Source organism: Procambarus clarkii, chromosome 71 (genome assembly GCF_040958095.1).
Source record: "Procambarus clarkii isolate CNS0578487 chromosome 71, FALCON_Pclarkii_2.0, whole genome shotgun sequence".
Taxonomy (NCBI): Eukaryota; Metazoa; Arthropoda; class Malacostraca; order Decapoda; family Cambaridae; genus Procambarus; species Procambarus clarkii.
In genome coordinates this window covers 23,634,238-23,650,841 of record NC_091220.1, presented here as the reverse complement: position 1 = coordinate 23,650,841, position 16,604 = coordinate 23,634,238, and positions in this window count along the sequence as shown.

Below are 16,604 nucleotides of genomic sequence, written 5' to 3'. Positions count from 1 at the left end.
CAATATATAAATTAATGTAAATATAAATTGTATATAAATTCATATAAATTAAATATAAATCTCACATGTCGGTTCCCACAAAGTGTTCTTCATCATGTTCAGTCTTAACATGTTATGTGTTCTTCATCATGTTCAGCCTTAACATGCTATGTGTTCTTCATCATGTTCAGTCTTAACATGTTATGTGTTCTTCATCGTGTTCAGCCTTAACATGTTATGTGTTCTTCTATCATGCTCATCCTTCATTCATTACGTTTCAGTGAAAGTAACTTATGACGGTAAGCCGACTAATTTGCTTGGACATAATCTTTAATGAGGAGCCACATGTGACGACAGAGGGAACCCTTAGACAGATGGGTAACCTGCAGGTTTAGCGGTGAGGGGGAACTCAACACTCACGCCTGGATAGGCAATGTCTGAAGAAGCCTGACTCAGAAATGAGGTTGACCTGAGGGTGAAGGGTTTACCCTTGTAATTATTGTGTTTGAAGATTTCTGGGATCTGTGGGTTCCATCAGCTGCAATCTCAATCATTCTTAAACATTAATAAATAACAGAGGACTCAATGGTAATGTGGTAAACCCTGAAGTATCGATTCGTAAGACTAAATTCATACATGAATTGATGGACAGTTTATCATATTATTCAAAATCACTTTATATAAATATCATAAAAACGCCTCCTCTGCAGGAGTTCTCTGGTTGGGGGAGTGTGGAGGGGGGGGAGACACCTGGGACCTCACTATCAACTATTAACACAATGGGACGAGGGAGACATTTGAAACCTCTTCAACAGCATCCCCTGTCCTGCCTGTGGTGGAGTAAAAAGATATCACATCCCACTATAGAGCAGATAGGGGTATTTGGGACGTTAACCTGTTCTCCTACAAAGACCGTACCTTTTCGCTCATATGCATTAAAGATGCTTAACGCAAATGTGCGAGACATGAGTAGAGAGTACCGGAGACATCCCACTGAAAGTAACCAAGAGTTGTTTAAAACTGTGTGTCAAGTAGCCAGGGAAGAGAAGATTAAAGAGCGGGAAAGACAATGGCTTGAGTTCACTAGCTCTATTGGACGGGAAACATCTGCAAGACAAGTGTGGGCAAAAATTCAGATAGCTAAGGGGGGCAGAGCCCGGCCTGCGGCTCACAAAGACCCCCAGGGTAAGGCTGAGGAGCTAATTCACAAGTGGAGTGATGCAGCATCCTCCTCCTCCCTCCCTGCAGAAATCAGCAGGGAACAGCTCCTGCGACATGATGACAGAAGAATTTGGATAACAAGAGCACTGTCTAGTGATGACGAATATGGGGAACCAATCACAGCCCAAGAAGTAAGGGGCGCTATGAAAAAGGGTAAAAGTACAGCACCTGGTGAAGATGGCGTCACCTACGACATACTCAATGCACTGTGTGAAGTGTCTGGGAATCCACTACTCCACCTGTTTAACAAGTCATTCCTAAGTGGAGTGTTGCCCACACAATGGAAACACGCAATAATTATTCCCATACCGAAGCCAAATGACCCTGGTAATTACAGACCTATCAGCCTCGTGTCATGCACTTGCAAGATGCTTGAAAGGATCATCCTAAACCGACTGTTGCACAAAATAGGCAGGTTAGGGGAGGGGGTCAATGGATTTGTTAAAGGACGGAGCACAGCAAATTGTATAGTTGATTACTTGGCTAATGACACGGCTAGGTACTCTGTCTTTGTTGACATGAAAGGAACCTTCGACAAAGCACAGGGGATTGCGATCCTGGACGAGCTTGCATGCATGGGTGTCAAGGGGAGACTCATGAAATGGGTTGAAGACTACCTCACAGGAAGGAAAGCCAAGGTTTGCTTCAATGGAGCAGTCTCCAGAACAATGAATATGGAACTCGGGACCCCCCAAGGCGGAGTCTTAAGCCCTACACTATTCAATGTACTTATGAACGCCATTGCAAATATTGATTTTCCGGAAGGAACACAACAAGTGGGATATGCAGATGATGTCCTAATACAAGCTCCCACCTTGGGAAAAATTGAACAGTCCATTGAACTCCTTGGTAGGAAATGTATTGAGCTCGGTTTCACTCTCTCCACAAACAAGACGAAGGCATACTCCCATCACAAGCGGAGAGCAAATGAAGAACTGCAAATTAATGGTGTAACACTTGAATGGGTTGACCACTATCGGTACCTTGGCGTCACTGTCGGCTCTAACAAGGGAAAGAAAGAGGAGCTCAATCAACTCATAGGAACATGCAAAAGTCGACTCAGGGCACTGAAAGCTATGACCTGGAATGGACATGGAGCCTCTATTGCCGTACTCAAAATGATGTACACAGCCTATGTGCGCTCCGTCATAGACTATGCCGCACCAGTACTGTGCACCTACTCCCAAAGCGATATGAAAAGGCTTGAAAGCATTCAAAATGAAGCCATGCCAATCATTCTTGGAGTTCCAAGAACTGCCAAAACGTCTAATCTACGAGAGGAGTTGTCCCTTCCCAGTGTTAAAAGCAGAATTCAGGAGCTGAATGCTAAGCTTGCAATTAGGATAGCCAGAGATTCCCATTACAATGATATTGCCAAGAAAAAACTGAGCTCTGTGCTACTTTCAGGGGGAAACAGGAGAAGCAAAAAATGGCATCACAGAGCAATCTGCTACCTTGAAGAGCTTTACCTGCTTGAGCAAGCCCGTGAGCTCAAGAGCCCTGTAGAGAGGTTACCTCCCTGGGAGGATGACTCATGCGAGATCATCATCAATGAAATGGCAATGAAAAAATCCAACATGATACCACAAGAAATGAGGCACAAGTATCTCGAGGAAATTTATAAAGAAGCCGGAGATGAACTAGATCAAATCTACACTGACGGGTCATCTAATTCTGTCAATGGCAGGGCTGGTGCAGCATACACGGTAATCAAGGATAATACCTTCCAACGCAGAAATGAAGAAAAAGCGCGTATTGAGAACTATGCCTCTTCAACGCAAGCAGAGCTAACTGCCATTGTTATGGCGTTAAGGTTTCTTGAACGGAACACTAATGGTGCAGTGATTTGCACCGATTCAAAAGCAGCACTGCAAAGCCTAAGTAAAAATCAGGCAGAAAATCTTGCAATAGTCGCTGAAATCAAGAGAGCTGTGAGAGTACTTACCAATCAGGGAAGAGTCATCAAGTTTCTGTGGATCCCTTCCCATGTTGGAATATGTGGAAATGAACGAGCAGATGTGCTGGCTTCTGAAGGCGCTGAAGGAGACCATATTAAACACTTCATACTCAAGACTCAACTACAAATTAGAGGTATTATCAGGCAACATCACCGTGACAAGGTAACTGAGGAAAGGAGGATAGAAGCACAAACCAGTGAATCTGCACGATGGTACAACATGGTTGCAGCTGGCAATCCCAATCATTATGGCCGAAGAGGAGGACGACGAGGGAGAGAATCAGTAATAGCGAGAATCCGTCTTGGATACAAATATCCATGGAGATTTGGAATGGAAACAACAGTTGATCAGCGAAGTTGCAGAATCTGTGGTGAGAGTGATGGACACCGCCTTGACCACTATCTACGTGAATGTGAACACCTGAGAGACATTAGGAATAACTGTAGAATAATAAACCCCACATTGTTTGAGTTAGGAAAACACTATTTGTCAAATATTGATACTGTTCTTAAAAGATTTCCCTATTTTGCACCTGCAAGATAACGTAAGCTTTTAAGGGTTGATAAATGTTAATCTTCTTGTTTGAGGAGCTGTTCACTTGAGACAGTTAAGCAAGTCCCAGCTGTGTCTGGGTACAAGTGACAGGCTGAACAACCCAGAGGGTTTTCTTCCTATTGGGGAGTGTTGTACATTCTGCTATGGCGGTATGTTCACTCACAAGATGAGTGGCGCTGCCCAATAAACTCGCCCCTCGGGGCAAAATTTAAACAATTTTGCATTACGGCCAAAAATTGCCGTACTGGAAAATGGAATTTCATTTTCCAAAAGAAATGGACACCAAGTTTTGGGTCCACTAGTAGGTTAGGAGAGTAGCAAATTCTCCTGAGGTTTCAAAACGTCATGAAAACCATTTATTTAATGTGTCCTCTCCTAAACTAACAGACTAAGCCAGAGTACCCAAAGCAAAAAACGGGATAGTACGTCACTTTCGCAAGCCACTTTCCTTTTCTAGTACGACAATCTTAAGCCTTAGTGCGCATACGAGTGAAAAACGACGTAATTTTTAAGTGGATGGGTTGTGCTGGCAGCAGCTTCTACCCTCAGCAAACAATTTAAGGTTGTCATAACGTACCTGGAATGTGTTTGAAAGCAGTGACAACATTTGTTTATATGTAATAGCTAAGTTATTGTGTGTAGTCGTCAATAGGTTGCCACAACTTACTGCACAATGTTGGCAAAAGAAAATGTAAGACCTTGTGGCAACCATAAATGTTGCACAAAAGATGTTTTTGTGATTGATGGTATAAATACAAAATGTAGAAATATATAACAAATATATTTCTATATTTAGTAGAAATAAAGCAAGAGCATAATAAAAGTGGGTTCAACATTTTTTTTCACTATTTTTACTTAATGGAGAATCCATAGTTTTGGTTGTTGGTTGATGGTGGTTGATAGTTGTGGTGGTTGGTGGTGGTGGTGCTTGTTGATAGTTGTGGTGGTTGGTGGTGGTGGTGGTGAGTGTTGATGCTTGTAGTGGTTGGTGGTGGTGAAGGTGGCTGTTAATGGTTTTGGTTGTTGGTGGAGGTGGTTGTTGATAGTTGTGGTGGTCGGTGGTGGTTGTTGTTGATACCTGTGTTGGATGGTGGTGGTGGTGGTGATGGTTGTTGATAGTTGTGGTGGTGGTGGTGGTTGATAGTTGTGGTGGTTAGTGGTGGTGGTGGTTGTTGATAGTCGTGGTGGTTGGTGGTCGTGGTCGTGATTGTTGTTTTTGGTAGTTGTGGTGGTTGGTTGTTGGTGGTAGCCGTTGATAGTTATGGCAGTATGGTGTGCTTGTCGTGTGGGTGTAGTGGTATGGTGTGGGTGTAAGTGTGGCTGTGTGGAATTATGGTGTGGTGGTATGGTGTGGGTGTGGTGCAGGTGTGGTATGGGTGTGGTGCAGGTATGGTGTGGGTGTAGTGGTGTGGTGTGGGTATAGTGGTGTGGGTGTGGTGTGGGTGTAGTGGTATGGTGTGGGGTGTAGTGGTATGGTGTGGGTGTGGTGTGGTATGGGTGTAGTGGTATGGTGTGGGTGTGGTGTGAGTGTAGCAGTTGGTATTATGGTGTGGTGCAGGTGTGGGGGTGGTGGTATGGTGTGGGGGTGCGGGGGGGGGGTGGCGGTATGATATGTACATGTAAATGATTTAGGAATAATGATATCTGATGACCTAACATTTAAGGAGCATAATCAAACAAATATTGCATCAGCCAGAAAAATGATAGGATGGTTTACGAGAACTTTAAAATCCAGGGATCCCATCACAATGGTTGTACTCCTCAGATCACTTGTGCAGTCCCGTCTTGAGTACTGCTCAGTACTCACTTCCCTCTTCAGAGCATGAGGGACTGCTGAAATAGAGGGAGTACAGAGAACATATATGGCGTACACTGACGAAATAAAGCACCTCAATTATTGGAAATGATGTTGGAAATTTCCGAGCCCCCAAATTACTAACCCCTGATATAATAAACTAAATTCGTTATGTTGGAAAACTAACCGTACTGTATTAATTTTCCAGTGAGGAAAGATCTAGAAACTCCCTGGAAAGCATGGAGGAGTATTGTGTCAGCTAACATTGGCGATGTAACTATTATTTCTCCCAAATTCTTAATTCTTCCAGTCAACAATTTATTTATACTTTAAAAGTATTATATTAGACTGGATTCAATTAAAGCTTAGATAGAACTAAGCAACTTTCTCCTCGAGGCTAAATATGCCTGACGTGACTGTAAAGGGGGCCAGCCTTTAACCTCACTTACTGGTTAAATGCTGGTCGTTATTATTAAGCCAATATATACAGAAACCACAGTTCTGGTGTGTTACCTTCAGTACAATTCCTAGAGATCTAAACGTTTGACCATTTAGATATCACGAACTCAAGGACACTGTACCCTCTGTGTTATACTGCAAAACTCTGAAACGCCGCCACCACCTGCTATCAGAGTATATTCCTCAATTGACGGGAAGCAGGGTACCGAGGGTTAAGCTTTACATTAAGTGTGGTAATTAAAACAAAGTTTAAAGGGATTATCTTAGTTATTAAATAAATGCGTGTAGGCTTGCAGAGAGTCCTAGTCTTAAGCATGGGGTTATAAGCCCAGGACCAATGTAAAATAACCGTTGGGGGGGGGGGTATTAATTGCAATAAACACCATAATCTTCTATACAAAACTTATTGAAAATCAAAGGTTATCAAATAAAAATAAAAATTAATAAAACCCTATTGGAACACTTACTAACAATATTACACTAACGGAGGCAATTGGTAATTTAACTACTATAATTAATGTGGATTCCTACACTATAATAAACTCAGAAGCACAAACATTTACCTTAAATATCACAGACAGACCAGTTGTTAAGTCTAGCCCTCTGGAGGATGAGAGGTGTTTACCCAACCCGTCCTCTTAAAAATAACGTCACTTTTGGCTCGTATGCGCTCTATGGCCAAATTTGGACGTAATTTGAAATGAAATCGACTCACAAAAGTCCAAACTCCCAGGATGTCGCAAACCACACTAACTCTTCCTCTCCACACTGACCTCTCACAGGCTGACCTAGGCTAGGGGCCAGGTTACTCTTTGAAAATGATTAATGCTAAAATCCTGCATTTGTCACTTAAGGTGACTCTATTATCCCAAAACACTTGGGAATAATCTAAATACTCGAGCCAGGCTAATTACAATATTCAGTAGCACTTGTATTTCTCTAATTTACATGATTTAACTAGCAAGAAGGGTATATACCTATTATCCAGTGACGAAATATGTTTTACCTATTTCAGATCTTACTGAAGTCATATGCTTCTTTGCTAACATACAAGACTTATTCATTAATCTCAATTGACGTTAATTTTAACATAAGAACTTAACCATGATTGATAATTCCTCTTAATTCTGTAATATCTTTCATAATTCTCCTAGTTTGATGACTCGTCATGGGGGGGGGGCGCTACCGTCTACACATGAGACTAATCCCTTGGGATAACCCAGGCGTACTAGTCAGGTCACTTACTGCCAACTCTCTCTCAATATTCTTATAACATTCATATCCTCCCTTCTAGTGACTAAAACATTTCATGTTAGATCTTATGGACTTTCTATATTAACAGCCCTACTGTTACAACCTCCTCGCTCAAGTACTTAAGAAACTGTGTGTTAAACTATTTAGCATGCAGTTTCTTATCCCAAATCCCCTACTCTATAATTTCCAATCAGAACCAAAGCCTCCAAAAATAAAAAAAATAATCATATCTAATCATCAGTGACAACCAGCAGGTTGTATAACAATAATCTTTAACATACAATTAACAAATCCAGGGACATGAATTTCGACTATGTTGTTGACAGCCCAGTAATCTTCCCAATTTCTGAAAATAAAAACATCCTATCCCTGAACTGATAAAACTAAATGCAATATCCCTAATCCTTCAACCAAAAGCGTGCTCCATTTAGAACACGAATTTAAACAAAGACTGAAATCTCAGTCTTTCAGGAGAGGAACACTGAACTCCTCAAAGTTCATCCAGGTGTTCCACTCGCCCAATTATTGAAATATTTAAGGTCCACATGACCTTCTCTAAGATTAAACAATCAAACACAATATAAATTATTAATGAACACTACGTCTACTATCAGTACTTAGCATAAATTACATAAAAAACTATACACACTAAGAGTGTCAATTGTTTATTCAGTTCGTCCCTCTTGCTTTCAAAGCACAGAACACGACATGACAAAATTTTTCCTAGTATCTTATGTTCTAGGGGCCGTGCAATTGATTTTCAATAGACAGTGGTATTTAACAAAAATTTTCATATTTCCTTCCTCCATAATTTTTAATGACTTTTTTGCTTGGTTTCAACATTTAAACACTATTATTCCAGATTCATGCTCCTAGGTATTCAGAAACATTACGTTAATATTATAGAGCAGTTTTTTTTTTAGTTTAGTTCATTTATTATGCACCCCATACCGATCTTGTGGGCGGTAGTGGAAAGGGTTACAGAGGCACATAATGGGCTCAGGGACTGAACCCGACAATTCATTTAGCTAAGCAAGTTACAATCTTGATGAGCTAGTTACAAACTTTAATATAAGTCGTCACATCAACAATGGGTTCGAGATCGACCTCAAGTACAGGTTCTAAATTTAGCAACTGACATGTGGAGAGCTAGTGTCACAATTTATATGTATGTCCTGCACACCGCCCCCCATCCAGTGGGCAGCGGTGGATAGGTTACAATCACTCAGTTACTACCTACAGTTAGCAAACTGGGAATATTTAGCTAAAATTTCTGGTAGCAGATCATTTTGAATGAAATATTTACACATCGCTGGAACATTGGTTATAGAATTGTCTCTAAATTCACGTATCTTTTCGCACTCCATCACATAGTGACGGAGGGTGTGCGAAAAATTTTGTTGACACAGTTTACATTTGGTCAGGTCTACATCTATATCTACGTCAGGCTACAGGTCTACATCTACGTCAGGCTACAGGTCTATATTATAGAGCAGAGATGACATTTACTTTTCTTGTTCCACCATTGACCATAAACGCCAAAAAAAAAAAATATCGATGTTAGAAGACTGACGATTAGTTGATAGTAGTTCGACGACCATCAGTTGTTGACTGTAGAGAATCTTGATCCTCTTGTACTTCATACCAGTTACCGCTGAAGGACAACAGACTGTCCTAGAAATGAGTGTTAAGTGACCAGTGACAGCCCGTGATTGGCGGCCGCCGGTCGGGTGAACCTTGTTAACAGGACGCGACTCATTACTCATCTTGTAGCCCACAAAACAGTCTTGATAGCAGAGACTGAACCAGCAGCTGAACCGCGAGAGTGCAGGACTTTGACGCACAACTCTGTCTCGTGACGGAGGTAGCTGCAGAAGAGCGTAGAGGTGGGTGGCGTGTTGACAACACATGTGGCTCCCATTCTTCACTCACCATGGTTCACTTCATCTCAGGCGTTTCTTGATGACACCAGACTACTAGACCGTAAACGCCATGCGTGTATACCCTTGTACAGTTAACCTTGGGCCGAGGGAGGCTGTGGCCCCCTTTTATGGCGAGTCGACTATACTCTGTAGGGAGCCCGTGTCGGTCCGCCTCGTTCCGCTTGCTTTACAATAGACGACGTAACCATGGAGCCATAGACGAGAATAATTAGTACAGCTACATGCTGGTTCCCTCTTCGATTTTCTTACATTTACTTCCGGTCCGCTTGCAATCATGACGACGCAGCTGGTGAGTGGTGATGACGTCGAGACAACCACCACCGATGATGTAAAACGTTGACATCTGGTGACTGTATCCTTGTAGACAGCATACTGAGCCAAAACAGCCTCGTTAGTGACGTGAGGCGCTGGCTGGGTGACTGGTGTATTGTCACCAACCCTAAGTAATCATGTGGTTAGTTATTGGGTCTGGTGGGGGAGGACTTTGTGTAACGTGCCTCCCCCTTGATCTTCTCAGATAGGGTTCACGTGTGGCTGGGACAACTGGGCAGGTGTACAAATCAGACCTGGGAAAAGACAGACAACAACATAGCGGAAGCATGGATATAACTCTGGGGTTTGTTGGAAATTGGAAACCCCCAGATCTATCTGAACTATCTAAAGTCTGCTATCTGAGTTAAGTACAGTTAAGAAATCTATATCATTATTGCCTCAACAGGAAAATCTAATGAATACTAAACTATACTAACTAAGGGAGTTACTTTAACTTTACTATACAGTGCGAGAACTTGTTACCATGGGGTGACGAGAGTGCACTTAACTACTGATGAGAGATGCCAGAGGGTCATTCTCTCCATCGGACTCGTAACTTGAGTTATCAGTCAGCTCTGCTGGGTCAGGAACTAGACTTGCTGGAGGCAATTCTAGTTCCTCCCTAGCATGATAAATCTTCAACTTATTAATGTGAACAGTTTTTTCCACCTGATCCTCAAAGACTCCCATTATGACAAAATTGACAGGGCCTGCTTTATTAATTAATCACTCTGTACGGCCCCCGCCATCTAGGAGCTAGTTTCCTACTGTGAATGGCGGGTACCGCTTCATTTATTCTCAAGACAAGGTATTAATAGACTGGTGGATAGCAATATTCAGAGCCAGTTGAACATAGGGCAGGTGTTCGTCCCATGAGTTTGTATCGCGTTCAGCAAGGATTGCAAGCATATCCTTAACTGAACGGTTGGTACGTTCTGTCATCCCGTTTGTCTGAGGGTAGTAAGCTGTTGTAAAGGCTGAAGTTGTCTCCAATATCTTACAAACTTCCCTAAATATGTACCCGTTAAATTCCTGACCTCGATCCGAAACTAAAACTTTAAACGGCCCAAATACAGTTGCAAATCTATTAAAAAATTCCCGGGCAGCAGTACGAGAATCCTTTTGATGGATGGCTATCAAGGTGGTGTATCTGGACAGATGGTCCACTAATACCAACATGTACCAATTGCCTGAATGGCTGCAATGGAGATCAAACAAATCAGCCCCCACTCGGTCTAGCGGTTCTGAAATCTCTGACAATTCCTGTAGAATTGCCAGAGATTGCTTGTACCTTAAGGGCGCCTTTCCTCCTCTGGCAATTGGAGCAAGTCTTTACGTACTTAATTACTGCTGACAACATACCTGGGAAATAAAAAGAGAGATTTGGCTTTCAAGTGAGTTTTAAAGATACACGGGTGACCTACAACCTTAGATGCATGTGCCAGCTTCAATGCTGCCGGTCTTAATTCGTTTGGAATAAGTAGTTGGATGGAATACTGCTCGATCTGCCTGACTATTTACATAATATAGTACTCCATCCTTTAACTCAAATTCATGTATTGGCAATTTACGATTTTTGGACGGATAATTTCCCCCTCCCAAATATCCAATAATATTTTTTCCACCTAGGTTCGCTCATCTGGAATTCCCTCATTTTAACACTGGAAATATTTTCGATATTTACATTTACATTAATAGCAGCAATGTTTCTGCTTAATGTATCCGGTACAACATGTGACGGTCCAGGCTTGTAAAGGATCTGGAATGAGTGTGCAAACAATTCCTGAGGCCAGCGTGACATCCCTGGGCATTTTGTACGTTTCTTAAAAATGTGTGTTAATGCTCTGTGATCAGTGTAGATTACAAAATAGCATTGAAAATGATAAGGTTTGAAATATCTAACGGACTCTACCACTGCGAGCGCCTCTCGATCCGTGGCCGAATAAGGAACCTCTGGTCCCTTGACCTTCCTACTGAAATAGGCCACTGGATGGGGGAAATTTTCATTATCTCGTTGCATCAAACACCCACCAATAGCTATACCCCTGGAGTCTGTATGTACTTCCCACTCTTTATCAAAATCAAGCACTGCCAATACTGGTGTTGTACTGAGGTGACTTTTCATTTTAGCATAGGCTGCATCATGTTCTGGCTTCAAAATGAACTTTACATTTTTCCTTGTTAAATTGGTCAGGGTGCTGATGTTCTTTCAAAACCCTCAATGTGATGACGAAAGTATCCGGCCGCACCCAGAAACCTGTGCACGTCCTTTGCTGTTTTTGGAGTAGGCATTTCAGCTATGGTGCGGCAAGAGTCAGGGTCAGGCCTGATACCGTCTGTGCTCACCTGGAATCCCAGAAATTTGCATTTCTGAGTTGCCAGGGTGCATTTCTGTACACTTAATTTAAAACCCGCTCAGTCTAACAAGGTCAAAGTCTCAGTCAAGTCTCGTAAGTGCTCATCAAACGTCCTGGAATAGATTACTACATCATCATCATCCAGGTACGCTAACGAATGCCTTCCCAAAACTGGGCTGAGGATAAAGTTAATGGCTCTCTGAAATAAAGAAGGTGCTGTCTTTAAGCCGAAAGGCATCCTGCGAAATTGGTAAGTATGCCTGCCATCAGAGAATGCTGTTTGCTCCCTGTCTTTCTCAGACATGGGCATTGTCCAATATGCCGACTTAGCATCGGGAGCAGAAAAATACATAGCAGCTCCAAATTGATGTATTATCTCCTGAATTCGGGGCAAGGGCTAGACGTCACCCTTAGTTATTTCGTCTACCTGCCGATAGTCCACACAAAAGTCATAACTACAATCAGGTTTGCGAACTAACACAACAGGAGACAGCCACGGTAACGTACCAGGTTCTATCACGTCCTGTCTCAACATCTTCTGGCACTCATCCCTGATAGTATTCTTAGCCTGTTCCGGCAACCTCCACTGTCTTGTATAAACAGGCACGTGATCACCTTTTGGAATGGTGTGCTCAATCCTATCAAGGAGACCAATCTGACCATCCTCTGTTGCAAACAATTTTGGGAATTTACGTAAAATTCCTCTCGGCCATTTTCTATCTGTCTGCGGAACATGTTGCAAATCGAGTGCCGAGATCAACTTATCTATATCCTGTCTGTTACTTGAAACATCTGTCTCATTCTTTATTTTTTATGGTGTCTTGTTGTCTATCATATTTAATGCACTATATTGTGCTGTGACGGTTGGCGTCTCAGCTGATTCATGGTGAAAAATTTCGGTGTCATTCACCATAGTTCCCTGAGATACCCTATCACCTGCCCTGAAGCGATAGTCTTATGTGAGAGATTGACGACGGAAATGAGTGCACCCTTATCAAGCACCACAATTTGTTGATGGGGAATTAGTAACCTATCACATCTTCTAGCCACCTAAAGGGTGGTACCTTGCAGGATGTGACGTCCCACGGCTACTTTAATGAATGTAACAGAATGTGGTGCGCAACTTTGCTTCATCAATGCATGTAACCCACATGACCTCTTAACTGTGTCTGGAAGAGACTTGAAAATCAACTTTGGGTAGTGGGCGTTATATTTCTGCTTCCTCTTAATGGAAGCTACAACTGGGGGATGATCGATCATCTCCACTGGGTAGGAAGTCTGTCCCAACTGCAATCTGCATTTCCTTGCCCCTCTCTGTGCAGATATGGAGTAATCAAACCGATGCAGAGAATCGGTACCCCATGAGGATGTCTCTAGGAAAATCAAGATTCTCAACGATCGTACATGTATGCGGTTGTAATTCCCCATTAATTCCAAAGTTAATGGTATTTTGACCAAAGATATCAATCTTTTCCCCATTTACAGCCGTTAATTTTTTTCCACTGCGCTTATTGCGTGCATATTTAAATTTGCTGAAGGCTGACGTTTAAATGAGAGTTGCTTGACTACCGGTGTCCACAAAAACTGTCAATCTCACACCGTCCACCTTTACCTCAAAGGTAGGCCTACCATCACTAGATGCGACCTGTCTCAGGTTTACCTTAAACCCTACGTTTTGACATGAATTCCTAAAATGGCCTCGGCCATAACAATTCCAGCACACTTCAATAATAATACCGCGTCTACTAGACGCCCGCTTACTTCTTTTATAAGCAGCATCCTGGGCTGCAACACTGGAAGGGGAGGTAGGGGGAGTAGGGTAGAGGAGGGGAGGTGAGGGGTGAGGAGTAGGGGAGGGCATTTGGGGTTGAGTGGGATAGGGAGAGTGGTAAGAGGTGGGATTCAAAGGAAGGTTGATGGAGAAGGAATTGAAAGGGGGAAGAGTGGATGGTGGATCGTTGAGGAGAAGAAGTTTGAGTGGGGTGGGTTTAAGGGGGCGTGTATATGGGTAGAGGTTGAGGAAGACAAGATTAGGTTTGGATAGGTTGGGGCTGGGGTGGGTAGGGAAGAGTGGGTTCCGGCTGGGGTGGGTAAATGGGTAGAGGATGGGTAGGGATAGGCAGTGGCTGGAGTGGGTAGGAAGGGGTGGGTTCAGGCTGGGGTGGGCACACAGGCATTGGTAGGTAAATGGGTAGGGGTAGGGTGTGGGTAGGTGGGGAGGGGTTGAGGTTGGGTTGAGCATGCGGGCAGGGGTTGGGTGGGGACAGGCTGTGGCTGGGGTGGGTAGTAGGGGATGGGTTGAGGCTGGGGTGGGTATATGGGGGAGGTTTGAGGCTGGGGTGGGCAGGTGGGGATGGGTTGAGGCTGGGGTGGGAATACAGGCAGGGGTTGGGAGGGTATAGGCTGTGGCTGGGGTGGGTAGGCAGGGGAGGGGTTGGGTGAGACTGGGTCGACACCATTGTGTATCCATGACCCACACACATCTTCAGAAATTTCTATAACTATATGACCAGTCGTCCCTTCCATGCGAAATATTAACACCTCGCGTCTCCATAACAAAAATAAAAAACAATGCTTGAAAAGCTTATCTTAAACGACCCCTGAAAAATCTTCCAGTCGTCCAGTCCTGTACCCAGAATTAAGCCAAGTTTACAATAAATTAAGTAGATTAATTGTGCGTAATGTTTTAAATAAAGAACCAATTTAAGAAGAAGCATGCCACACCCTAGTCTGTTTCTGAAGGACTCCTCGGCCACTTTATTTAAAACTAAGATGTGTACTCAATAAGAACTAAAGAATATTACTTTCATAAAAAGTTAAACAAAAATAAATTAACTAACGTGCCGCACTCGTGATGGACTAATAATGATGATTTACGCTTGTACACTAGATAAAATTTAAGGGAACAGAGCGGCCGCTAACTCTATTGATGGAGCGTTCCGTCGCGCTATAACACAAGTCCCGCATTTTTTTCACTTAAACGCATACAAATCTAATTTTTATCTCTGAAGTAGAAAACAAGATTTACGTTAATAACATCCTCTAATGAATAACACAGACACCCGGGACATGCATTTGTCTTACCAATTCGAATTTCCACCCAAAACTGCGTTTTCTCACAAACTGGACTCTGAAAATTTTTCTAACACAATTTTCCTTGAAAATATTCCTTAACTGGGCAAAAATCTAATTACAAATTCCTGATGTTAAGACTATCATTACATTACTTGCGTGCTCTTAAGAATAATACTAGGCCTGGAACGGTCAAATGACATGAAAATTTGAATTTTCATCAAAAATTGCGTTTTCTCACACACTGGGCTTTGAAAATGTTTTTGACACTCAAAATGTTGCAAACTCTTAATTCGACAAAAAACTAATTTTCGCTTCCCCGATATAAACACACTGTCTTATTACTGGCGATGTCAACAGACCCACACTGACACCTCGGGCGTTCTCAATACCCTTGAATTCGAATTTTCTTAAAAATCTAAGGTTTTCACCCAAACTGGACTGAAAAAATCTATCACCAATCGTGAAAACTCGCTTAAATTGGCAAATCTCAATTTTCTCATCACTGATGTTAACACAATAATACTTTTACTGACAAGGACGAAAGCCTAGCACTTATATCTCGGACGTTCACTTTACCCACGAAATCGAATTATCACGAAAATCCGAGTTTCCAGACGACTGGACTCGATTTTCCTCGAAATATCACTTAACTTGGCAAAAATCTAATTACCAATGCCTGATGTTTAAGACCAGAATTATGTCACTTGCATGCTTTAGAGAATAATACTGGCCCTGGAACACTCCCTAGACATGAAAATTCGAATTTTCACCAAAAAGTCAGATTTTAGACAAAACTGGACATAGAATTTTTCCACCCAAGTTTTTTAAAACTTTCACTTATTTTTTTTTTAAATTTAATTCTACATTCCTAATGTGAAATCTAGAATTACGTTACTACCACAGATTAGGGAATCCTAATGATATCTGGATCTTAACCGTGACCCACAAATTCAAATTAACCTCAGTTAACCCAATTTTTTCCAAGTGGACTCTGACAAAATTCCACCACACAATTTACTTTAACAAAATTTTCCACTAAAACGTTCAAACTATTTACAACAAAATCACTAATACTTAATAACTAAATAAACTCACTCAACGCACAGTTACTAACCGGACATGAAGTACTAAGACCAGAGGATTAACCACCCTTTAGAAATTTCACCTGACAAATCTGACTTAGACTATTTTCTATTGGGACAGAAATAAAATATTTGTGGACATAGACTATTTTCAGGGGGAACACTTAGCACTCGGGGAAATTTTAAAAGCCACAGGGGGCACTGAAATTAAGGGAAGACTTTAATACCTAGAAAAAACAATAAAATAGAGGAAATACTTATATGAATTTGACTACATTTAATCTAAAGAATCACTCGACTTAATCTTATAATCGCCCCTACCGGCTCGCTTACTGCACCTAGCCTAGGGGACCGCGACCTCCTAGATTCCAACAGAATGGCACGCTGCTTTCTGCAACAATTAGACTAGAAACGACTCAACCTTTGTCGGAAAATCCGACAGCATTTAATATATCATACAGACAGATAATAGCTGTGTTGTATAAACAAGTTAACCCATAGAAAACGTAACTTGTAGTGGAATTACCATCTAAAGAAAATGGGATATCATCACCACATACTATTATAAATCACCACCTATTATGGTGGGAATTATTCTTAAATACATTAGTCTT